The sequence below is a fragment of the Seriola aureovittata genome, chromosome 21, assembly GCF_021018895.1.
Source record: "Seriola aureovittata isolate HTS-2021-v1 ecotype China chromosome 21, ASM2101889v1, whole genome shotgun sequence".
Classification (NCBI taxonomy): domain Eukaryota; kingdom Metazoa; phylum Chordata; class Actinopteri; order Carangiformes; family Carangidae; genus Seriola; species Seriola aureovittata.
In genome coordinates this window covers 7402880-7414375 of record NC_079384.1, presented here as the reverse complement: position 1 = coordinate 7414375, position 11496 = coordinate 7402880, and positions in this window count along the sequence as shown.

Here is an 11496-nt window from a genome sequence, read left to right as displayed (position 1 = left end):
CCCTGCAATGATTCAGCAATGCTGGATTATTCCTCAGTTGCAGCTTTTAAAAGACCGTCAGCTAAACCAAATTGATTCCCAGGGCTGAAGGAAGCTGGATGTTAAGCCTTCAGTAAGTGGTCCAGGAGCATGGGCAGCTAGGAAAGTGATCTCCCTGGATGCAGCTGTCTCCATGAGATCGAGTGTTAAATCCTCCTCAGTTATGCTCCCTCAGCAAGGGCTAACGTCGGCAACATGAGGTCACTGTGTAAGAGACGGAGAGACCACTCACTGTCCCGATTCATGTCAGCACATCTAAAACGTCAATTGCCAGGTTTCACAGTGATCTCTACCATGTATCGCTTGGATAAGATTTCATGTAAGTGCCATTAGAACCCTCAGAGAGAAAAATCCCACTCACACTCTCAACTTGATATAATCACAGCATGAAATGTTTGGCAGAAAAAAAAAAAAGAGGTTGTCATGTCCTTGTAGCTTCACTTGGGTCTGTGAATGAAAGAGAAATCAGAGAACAGTAAATAATTCAGGTAAACTTGCAGCACATTTTCCATTTTAAAGACATTTTTAATGCAATAAGTTATTCCTAAAAGTTTTATGTGGCTTTTAAACGCAGACAGAGTGCTCACACATGTGGCTCACAACCTCCAAATTCTGCCTGGTAAGAGTTGAAGCTATTGTACAGTGTTTCCAAGGCTGTCTCACAGATAAAGATGAGGACAGATTTGTACAAACAGAGGTCACAGGCATGTAATTACTGAACATTTCTGCCTTGCTGGTGAACAATAAAGAGATGCAGCTGTTGTGTCTTTACATGAACCACCAACTGTGGGTTTTTTTCAGTGGAAATTCAGCTGCGTAAGAAGACAAACAAGTACAGGCGAAGCATTCTTCCAGAGGTTGTATGCATAGTAAACAAAAGGAGGCTGATATTTTTAAGCGCTCTAAGTTGCAGAGTAATATTATTTTCTGCTCATTCTAACACCACAGGGAACATACTGTACAGTATTAAACCTCCTGCGTCACCTCAGCTTCCTGCCTCTGCACCTACAGATGAATCACCCTGAAACCGTCGGATGCACCACGAACTATTCCTGTGTCCCTGATGTATTCTGCAAAACAGCTGCAGGCATGACGCTGGAAAAGCTGCCGGAGAGTCGAAAGTAGGAAACTCAGATAGTGATAGTGATCTCAGCAGGGGTTGTCTGTGAAGGGAGGTTCCCCGCTCCCTCAGATCTAGACTGAGGCGTTATGTGAAATAGTGTCTGATCACAGCTGGAGAGCTGGCGAGGGAAAGGAAAGGACAGGAAAAGAGTGTCAGAGCGGAGAAAACAGACAAAGTGAGTGTACACCAAATTCAGTGCAGAGGAGTGATTAGAAAATAACCTTGTTTTTCCAAAATGTGTGCTGTTTTTAGGTCGCGGCAAACCTGTACTCCGTCAGTAACCTATTTATGTGTACTGTATGCGTGTTGCCTGAGGTATGCCACTAAATTTTGTCAGTGTCAGACAAAAAAACTCTCAGACAGTGTGTGGTCGTCTGCCACCATTGCTATAGCAACTGAGAAGGTCTCGGTTTAGAAGAAGAGCTCTGAAATTTTCTTTCTTGTTTTAGAAACCAGCGCCGCATTCCTTGCTGTGGGGGTACTGTACAAGCGCTTTCTCTTGAGCGTTTGCTTGTGTGTGTTTGTTTAGGTTTATAATACTGAAACATTTTGTCCTTATGTTAGAGTGGGTATTCTGTCTCCAGTACAGATGGCTCATTAAGCTGCAGGACGCCTGTTTGTGCCGCATTTTACCATATCTCTACTTCAGTACACAACTGGCTTCCTCTGCACAGAAGATATCCAGTATCACTTGTACAACAGGCTACAATGTACAGAGCTGTATGTGCACATTATGTTCTGTGAACGCTAACGGTAGGGCAGCATCAGCGTTTCCAAAATCGCCCTCCAGACATTTTACAATTACTTTTCAAAATATTAAGATAACCACTAAGAAGACCGCCACATGAAATTTACCCTGATCCCCAGTGTATGATACATAATGAATCTGATGAACCTTTGACCGTCCCTCTAGCACACAGATTCTGATCAAATCTTCCATAGAGTATGAATCATGGTGTTTTTTGAGACCTCCTAATCTTTCCTCTTGTGCCACAAACAGGCAAAGAAAAGTCTAAATTTAACAGGAAGACTGACAGAAACATTTACTGACAGCATTCTCTCTTTCCTCCGGTCAAAATTTAGTACACAGAATATCATAATCTATCACAATCTAATAGGCAGTTTGCAGATTATGTGTGTTTAATTGCATTTTAGATGGATATTAGATGCACTGTGGAAGCATAATGCAATGTAATTGAAGGAATCTTGAAATAAGTGCAACCCAATATTAAAACATAATGAAAAAAGGTTTCTGAACAGCAGGTGTTTATGTGAGCCAGGATCAGAAACATGGTAAGATCTAAGCATTATTTTGGGAGGCTTGTCTGTTTAATTAATTAGTTATATGCTCAGATGGCCACAAAAACAAAACATGTCTGAATCCTGTTTTACTGCTTGAAGTCACATTTGAATGTATTAATCATGGAGAATCCTCTTGTTCAGACTCTTGTGGCTCTAAATGAAAACCACAAGCTTCATATTTTCATTCATATTCATATTATCACCACTCAAGGCAGAAATTCTCCCTGCATTTTGAAGGCTGAATGTGCACTGTCTGCTGCCACGAGACCTGCATGCGCCACCCACCAACATCTGTCATCTCCCATGCTTCAATTCTTCCAGCTCTTCACCCCCAGCCTAAAAAGGACAAATCCACCATGTTGTTATGTATCCAAAATCTGTGACGCACTGCTTTATCCAAGGCTGCTTAATGGCACTTTCCTATATGCCAGACAATCTTTAAATGCATATCTGGGACATTAAGTTAAATGAAAATGAAAAGGAGACAAATATCTGAAGGAACAGGAATGACAGAGCATATGTGAAATAAAACAACAACAACAACAACAACATAAGAGCTCTGCTTTTATCATCCCTTCGAAAACAGAAGAAAAGAATATTGATCACAAACAAGTGATGATTTTTGAGAGTTATTCATGGTCTGTTTTTGCCTTCTCTGTGTGAAATAAAGGGCTGTTGACTCTATGCAAAAAAAGAACAAATAGATTTTGAAGTCTTGCCAATAATAACATACATCTCAGAACATCAAATACATTTTCATAAAGCTTTGTGAATTCTTATTAGTGTAATCCTTTGCTATCAATCTGATGATACTGGGCAATTTGCTGGACCAAATCACCCACTGCTAACTAGCTAACTTTAGCTGTACACCTGCCAATGTGGACACAAGCAACAATTATGGGTTAATGTAAAATGCTAAAATTTAGTCATGTAGTCATAATGTTAATGTCTATCTTAAGTTTGCTAACATTAGCTTAGCTATGATAAGCCACTGCGCACTGTTGCTAGAGTGCATTAATGTGCCGTTTTGGCTTTGAAAAAATAAATCGCATCACTTCAAAACAATAGTTTGACATTTTGGGGAAAATGCTTATTTGCTTTATTGCTTAGAGTAAATTGATACCACTCTTATCAAAGTCCTTACTGTCTTTCTTTTCTTTTTCTTTCTTGGCTGATCGCAGGTTACCTTCGGACAGCGCCAGGCTAGCTATTTTTCTCTATCTCCATTGTTTTTGCTCAGCAAAGCTAATAGACTGTAGCCGTACATTCAAGACAGCGAATGTTCTCTATTTCTCAAAATGGCTAACTATTCCTCGAAGCATTTATCTGCATATGCTGGAAATTTTGACGATATCAAAATCATCCCTGTATCCTGAGGTGCGTCGGCTTCTTAACTTTATTAAATGTCTTGGGGAGTATTTTCCTTATCTTTTTCCCCTACCCACTGTGGTTCTCTATCAACAAGGGAGAAAGCTAACTCAGAGGTCAGCATTGGTGATACGGAGACAGACATGCTGAAACACAACATAATCATTAATCATAAACCAAAACTATTATTTTTTTCCTGCCTGTAAACAGCACAACTCCCTTACGGATTGTGGTAGACAATAGCATCGTCTGCATGTCATTGCCAGCTTGTAAATTGCAAAGACCCCAGGGATGCTGCTCAAGCGCTTCTCATAATCAGTGTCGTTACTTTCAATTATCTGCTAATGACTTTCGGTAACAAGTGGGGAAACAAGAGATGCAGCTGTGACAGAAGAATTACTGCTAGCGGCTCGGCAAAGATGATTCATGTCCACCAGAACTCGCTGATAGTAGGAAGGCAAACCACCAACTCCGGCTGGACATGGGAGATGATTTCCTGCATTGTGTTGACTGGATCATTTAAATGGCTTCTTATTTGGCTAAGATAAGCAGAGATTAATTATTTTTGCCTGATTGCAAACAGACCTGAGCAAGATTTACTTTCTTTATGGAGGCCAATACATGAACTGCTCACTTCAATAGCTGGAGCATTTAACAACAAACAATATGATAGGAAACACTTCCCATCAATATTTTCATTTGCAGTTTTTTTTTATTTTTATAATGACTACCTACCAGTCAGTCTCTCAGTTAGTGTGAGGGGTATTTCAGACGCCTGCTGGGACATGGATTTTGTATTATTGAGAAAATAGCCTGTTGCTGTGGTTAGAGAGCACTTCAACACTGTGATGCTGTGATTGCACCTGTGGTGAGTAAAAGCTACAGAAGAGTGGTCTGCCTCACCATCATCATCATCATCATCATCATCTTCTACTACTTATATGTAGTTCTTTTTTTTTTGTCAAAAGACTAGAGGTATAATTTTAACACAGTATATTGCAAAAGATTTCTCTAATAAATTGGAAGTCATATTCCTGTCCTCTGTGGTTATGACTGTGTTCCTTGTGTTAAGTGAGGTATTCGCAATTTAGCATTGCATTTCCAAAACGCTATAGAAGAATCAGTGCAGCAGCGCCGAGATATCCTTTTCCCCCAACTGTAAAAACCCAGAAACAATTAGTTTCTTTATCAGTTAGTAAATCTGTAGAGAATTAATCAGCAACTATTTTGATAACAGATTTATCACTCCAGTGATATTTCAAGCATAAATGCCAAAAATTCATTGGTTTCAGCTTTTCAACTGTGACGATTCTGTGCTTTTCTTTGTCATATATAATACTAAAATAAATATCTTTGAGTTTTGGTCAAACAGTCTGTGGACAATACCTTGAGCTTTGGAGAACTGCGATGGGCTCTCTCCTCAAAATGTTGTTCTTGTAATTTTGTTTTCCGCCATTGTTGTCCAGTCTTTCTGCAGTTTCCTTTAAGTGCAGTTGTATTTCGTGCAGGTTTGTATTTTGTTCTTATTCTAAAGGGGTGCAACTGAATCAATGGAGGTGCTTTCTGAAAAGTTAACCAAGCTGTTAATTACAATGGACACAGGTCAAGGGAGGTGTTGAATTCTCATTTAAAACGGACATGAAACGATCTGCAGCATCAGAGTGAAGTAAACGCTCTTATTGTGCAAGGTGGGTGAAAAATATGCCAAAATGATCAAAGATAGCAACATCAGTGTCTGACGTAAGAGAGGTAGAAAGTCCTCTAGTGATAACAAGATGAAGTGTGTGGCCACGCTTAACTGACTGAAGCCCGTGGAATATAAAAGATTATGTAATGCAACAGCCAGCATCTGATTTCACATCAACACTTAAAATCACCCATGATTAGAATATTGTCGTACCTGCAGAGACTTGTCGAAAAATGTCAGAATTCATCAAAGAATACAGGACTGTGCTCCGGGGGCCTGGAGACCATAACGTCAAGAATAGTAGGGTTGCAGTTCAGTAAGACAGCATGATATTCAAAGGGAGGAGAAAACCACCAAAATTCAATGTTTTATGATGAAAGAAAGAGGAAAGGAGAAAGGAGTGAGTAAAGTTTGAGTTAGGTGGCGAGGTCTGTCAGTACTGCCCGTCCACTTGTTCCAAGCCAGGTCCCAGTTAGAAAATAAATGAGGTTATTTATGATGAAATACTTGATAGAGACCTTACATTCATGTTCAGTTTGGTTACATTGGAGAAGAATATTAAATTTGCCTGTTTATGTTTTTCATCTGGGAAGCCAGATTACTGACGTCCATTAGCTTTCTCTCAGCCTGCGCCTCAGACAGTTTTTCAGATGGAGAGGTGGTGGAAGATCTGGGTGTCTGTAGACTGTTATTGTAGTTGCTGGGAATGGCTGGAAGGCCTTGGTCATGTGTTTGATAGCCATGTTGACATGTCTTTCCATGTCCTCAGTTAGGCCAAGGGAGAGGGTGGAGCAGAGGGAGGAAGAGGGTGACAGTTTGACGTTCACATCACAGTCTTTAGTATCATGGGTTGCTGCGTAGGAATTAGGGTGGATGCAGGGAAGATGGTTGAACATCTTTATGTGATGAGCAGATGGATGGAGAAGTGAGTATTGTAGGTTAATGGTGAAAAGCTTCATCCCAGATCTATTTAGGTGAAGTCCACCCATTTTAAAGAGGTGTCTACGCCTCTGAAAGCAGTCTATCCTACAATTAAAGTATTAGGTTAATGTGACTGGTGGTTTGAACCTGGATTTCTGACAGTCATCGGGTTCGTTCTGTGGAGCCATTAACCTGGTTTTCAGTTTTAAGGTTTCTCTTTTGCAGTGGAATAGCCAGAACAGCAAAATGGCTCTGATCCCGTGGCACTCTCTCTTTGTTATCCTGGTGTGTGAACTTTGAGTTTAGGCACTTAATTGATTTTTTTTCCCTGGGGTTTTGCCTGAAAAAAAATCAAAAAATCAATGACATGTAAATTAAATACTAAAGCAAATAATCGGGGAGAATTGTGGGGGGTAACATATGTTCAGCCAGGCTCCTGTATTTTCTTGGAAAATGTTACAATTCTCCTCATATGACCCCTCCACATGTGATATCTTCAAAAGGTGCTCACAATTAGCTGCGCACCTGAAGACCCAAGTACCCGTGAAATCGCTGCCTGTGACCTTGAGGAAGTATTAAATGTGTTTGTTTGTCCTGAGCCTTGAAGCTGCAGCAATTCAGAGTCAAGCTGCAGTGATTCTGATGGAAAAAGGAAGTCAGCCTTCTCAGTGTCAACACAGGCAGGTCTCTTTTTCTCACCCTGAATTAAATATCTCAGTGATATAGCATATCCCATCCCAGCAGTTTTTGAATATTAGCGGCTGCTTGATGAAACTTGGTGCCCTGCTGCTCCGACAGTTAACGAAGAAAGCCTCAGCTTTGACGTCACACACTAGACTTACTCACCTCAACACCCATGGCACCGCCACCAGACATGGACGAGTGTGCACAGGAGACACTCTGGGGAATATACTCTCCCCATTCTGTAGCAGATAATTCAACCAGCAGTGACCCAGCACAGCATGCAGCCCCTGCCAGTGAAAGAATGAATCCATTTCAGTTCCTGTGTGACGCACTTATGGAGCAGGATTAGAGTCAGGGGAGATGGTATTGGAATTTCATAAATTTGAATTTGTCATGGTCATATGAGCAGTTTAATTTAAAAAGGACAAGGTATAAACCTAGTACATGGCTGGACCCTGTATGGGTGTGAACTGTGGGCTTAGGGCTACGCCTCTTGTTACAGGCAGTCATGCAATCACCCAGCTGCACCGGCCTACTGGCTACTCAGGATCTGCAGGGAAGCGTAGTCGCACTTTGAATTCATAGAGCGTCACCTCCATTATAGCAAACAAACTGCATTTACATGTACCCTCATCGCCAAAGGAAGCAGAGGAATAACGAAACAAGACTGAGGGAGGGAGAGAGAGAAGCCATCGGTAAGTGAATAGCATGTGAACAAGAGGAACACCAGCAACCGGAAATGGCTTACTGAAGCACGTCAGCACAGAAATATAAGCCCTGTTTAGACTTTTTTTTTTATTTTAAATGCCTGTTACCTTCAGAAGTTGAGCTAATAAAAGCCCCATTCTGCTGTTGTAGTCTAGCCAAAGTAGATTTAGTCTCTAAATCTAGTGACAAATACACTAAGTTGGCAATACTGCAGGCTGTAAACATCCCCCTTACTAGAAACTGTTTGCACCAATTCATTTTGAAAGAGCAACAGCAAATGGGTAAACTCCAACTCAGTCATGTGGCATTTGGCCAACCAAATCCTTAATTTATGATCAACTCAACTACAATCACTCAGTCACTCACAAACATTCACGAATACAGGGCTGGCTTACACTGCTGGTTAAATAATTACAATTAATCGTTAGTGTAGCCCTTTGATCAGCAGGTACTCTGAACCTGCTAAAAACTGACATTTGTACAATTCAGCATAAATGAAGATTAAAGTTTTCAATAATGAATTGACAATTACCAAATGGCATAATAAGGTAGATAACATTTGCTCCACTGACCTAAGGCAGTAAAATTTATTTTAGTAAATCACATTCAAACACAACTCAAGCTGACCAAAGTGATGTACAAAAAGGATATTAAATAATAAAGTAAAAGTACAAACACAAAGAGAAACATTCCAACGACAAAAATAAACAACCAGGGACAAATACAGAATTAAAGACATTACAACAGATTAGTGGGCCAAAGAGGCCAGTGAAAAAAAACGTGTCTTTAGCCTAGATTGTAAAACATAGATGGAGGGGGCACATCTAATTTCTAATGGTAACTGGTTCCACAATTGTGGAACAGCAACTGCAAAAGCTCTGTCACCTTTTAGTTTTAAGAGGGATTTGTTGTTAGATCTAAGAGACGCAGGAGCTGAGTGCCAGTGAATAAGGTCTGTAATGTAAGATGGGGCCTGACCATTTAGAGCCTTGAAAAACAATTATCAAGGCATTAAATTGGATTCTAAAATGAACAGGGAGCTAAAGTACAGAGGCCAGGACTGGAGTGATATGCTTGTAATTTTAATACCAGGCCAACATCCTTGTATCCACATTTTGTACCATCTGCAGGCAAGTTATTGGAGACTGGGGAAGGCCCACATATGGAGACTGTAGTTGGGATGTCACATATGTTTTGAGGTGGTCTAGCTTACTAGTGAGATGGCCTCTGGTCTTAGATAATTATTTTTGTATTTTGGTTACTGTTTAACTGAAGGGAGTCATTTGCATCAGTAATAATAACAATAATAAAATATAACTTAATAATTACAGCACTGTACTGTAGAACTGCTGCACTGATATAGTGGGGATCCAGGGAGATTCAGAGGCGTATGTGGCCGAAAATAGCTATGAACAGAAAAAAAAAAAAAAGTTAGACATATGTTTATGTGCTACAGGTTGAGAACCAAGTGAGTCACACTCTACACCTCTATGAATGTACTGAGGAAAGTGAATCACTCTCACTGATTTCACTCCTGACAGCAGCTTCACGCCGCTCCGACTCTCTTGTCACAACCTGTGATCTCAGTGTTGTTTTCTGCGAAGTAGAGACAAAGTTTGATTGGGGTGACAGCAAACGCCGCTGGTTTCCAAGAGGTGATTAAAACAAGTCCCGTGAAGTGGTTTGCTTTGCATCTGGTGTAAACACATGTCTGTGTTGCCAGGGTAATCTCAATACCTCTCCATGGTTGGTAACATGATATGACTGGATGCTTGTTGTTTGTGATTAAAACAGCTGAGGAGAGAAACGGCTTTTATGGAAGAAAACAGGAATCCTACTGAGAGAACCATCCACTTCCTGTAAGACATAATTCATCATGAAAAAAGATGAGATGCTTTGGAAAGCTGCAGCAGCTCGGAGGAAACCTTAAAGAAATGACCTGACGACTTATTCTTCTCAAAGCAGCGGGGGGGGGGGGAAGAAAAAAAAATAGTAGCTCAATCTCATTAACTGCATTAACACTAAAAATACACGGCAGCATAGACTACCTCATTAATTACCTCATTGTATATAAAGTAATTAACACAGTGCTTGCTCCTCAATTTGAACACATCATTAAAGCGAGCCGAGGGTCTTCTCAAGTACCGCATGTTGCTTGGCTGATGAGGTCATCCAAGAGTTGAAGGCCAAGATCCCAAGAAGCTGATTTCAGAGCAGAAATGTTTAAAGCAGTACTTATGAAAACATTTTTGCAGCAAACACAGAAACTCACTGGAGGGACAGATTGATTGTGCGAGCTAGAAAAATGCTCCTTCCTCTCGTCATATCTGTGATATTCAGACCGAGGGGGAAGGCAATTTGTCCTCCTCTTTTCAAACATGTTTGCCATCAAACTTGCACTCAGTCTTCACACTTAATTCATCTTCATATCAGCGCCCAACACAGAGAGAAATACTACATATCAGAGCGTGTCCAGTTAATTACTTCCCTTCTCTCACACTGACGGGTTCTGAAAAATACATACTTTTGTCTGAAACTGTTTTTAATGAAAATGGGTAAATCTATAGTCAAATAAATTAAATGTTTAGAGGTCTGAAAGCCTAGTTTAATTTCTATGGTAAAACTTTACAATAAAAAATAAGAAATACATAATGCATTAATATATTAATGCTTTACAGATTAAGAATAAAGCCTTTGAGTTGCCTTGGAGGTTGAGAGCCACATTTAAGTGAAGGATCCTCTTATCTGCACCAGCAAAACATGAATTACTAATTAACTAAAAATTATTGTAGTGTAGCTTTTCAATTATGTCCCTATATCAAGAGTGATGCCATATATGTCAGATACATTATCACATACACATACGTATATGAAAAACCCATAATAAAATTTGTATATTGAAAATATTTACACAAATCATTTTTATAATGTATAACATGGTGCAAACATATTTGTTAATAATATACATTTAATTTATATATACAACTTTATAAAAACAACATACATATGATATTCTAGATGTTTATATATGTCTTCAATTTCTTATTAATTTCAATGTCTATAGGAAAAGTCTCAGACCTTTGGACCCTACTATATTTAATATCAACTTACAGTATATTGACAGGCTTTGGGATGGATATATATATTTATGTAATATATGTCTACAATATAAATATTTGTATCGGCTAGACATTGAAGTCAATACACTGCATGAAACTGTTCCATTTTCATATATATTTATTTTTATGTACATTTCATATATGAAGATTCAGTAGGCCTATATGTACATATGTTACAGTGTTTAGTGTCTCTGTCTTCTTTGTTTATTTCTTAATTTTTTCAGATAAACTGAAGGATTTGAAAAAAGAAGTTGACATTTTGGAGATACTTGGTTTCTAGCAGCAATGAAATGCAAGTTTATCGTCAAGCTGGGGAAACATTTTTTCACCCACACACCGACTCTAATAAATCATTGTGTTTCCCCCCCGAAAATGTAAAGTGTCAGATCATGTGCCCATTTGCCGTCACCTATGTGAGGAAAACAAAGAGTCTTAAATCCCAGAAAAGCCAAACACAGAAGTTGTCCTGGCGACCAGTGTGGCTGTGACAGTGTTCTCCCTTAGATGCATCTGCATTGAGCACATAAGAAGCCCTTGAGGAGGAG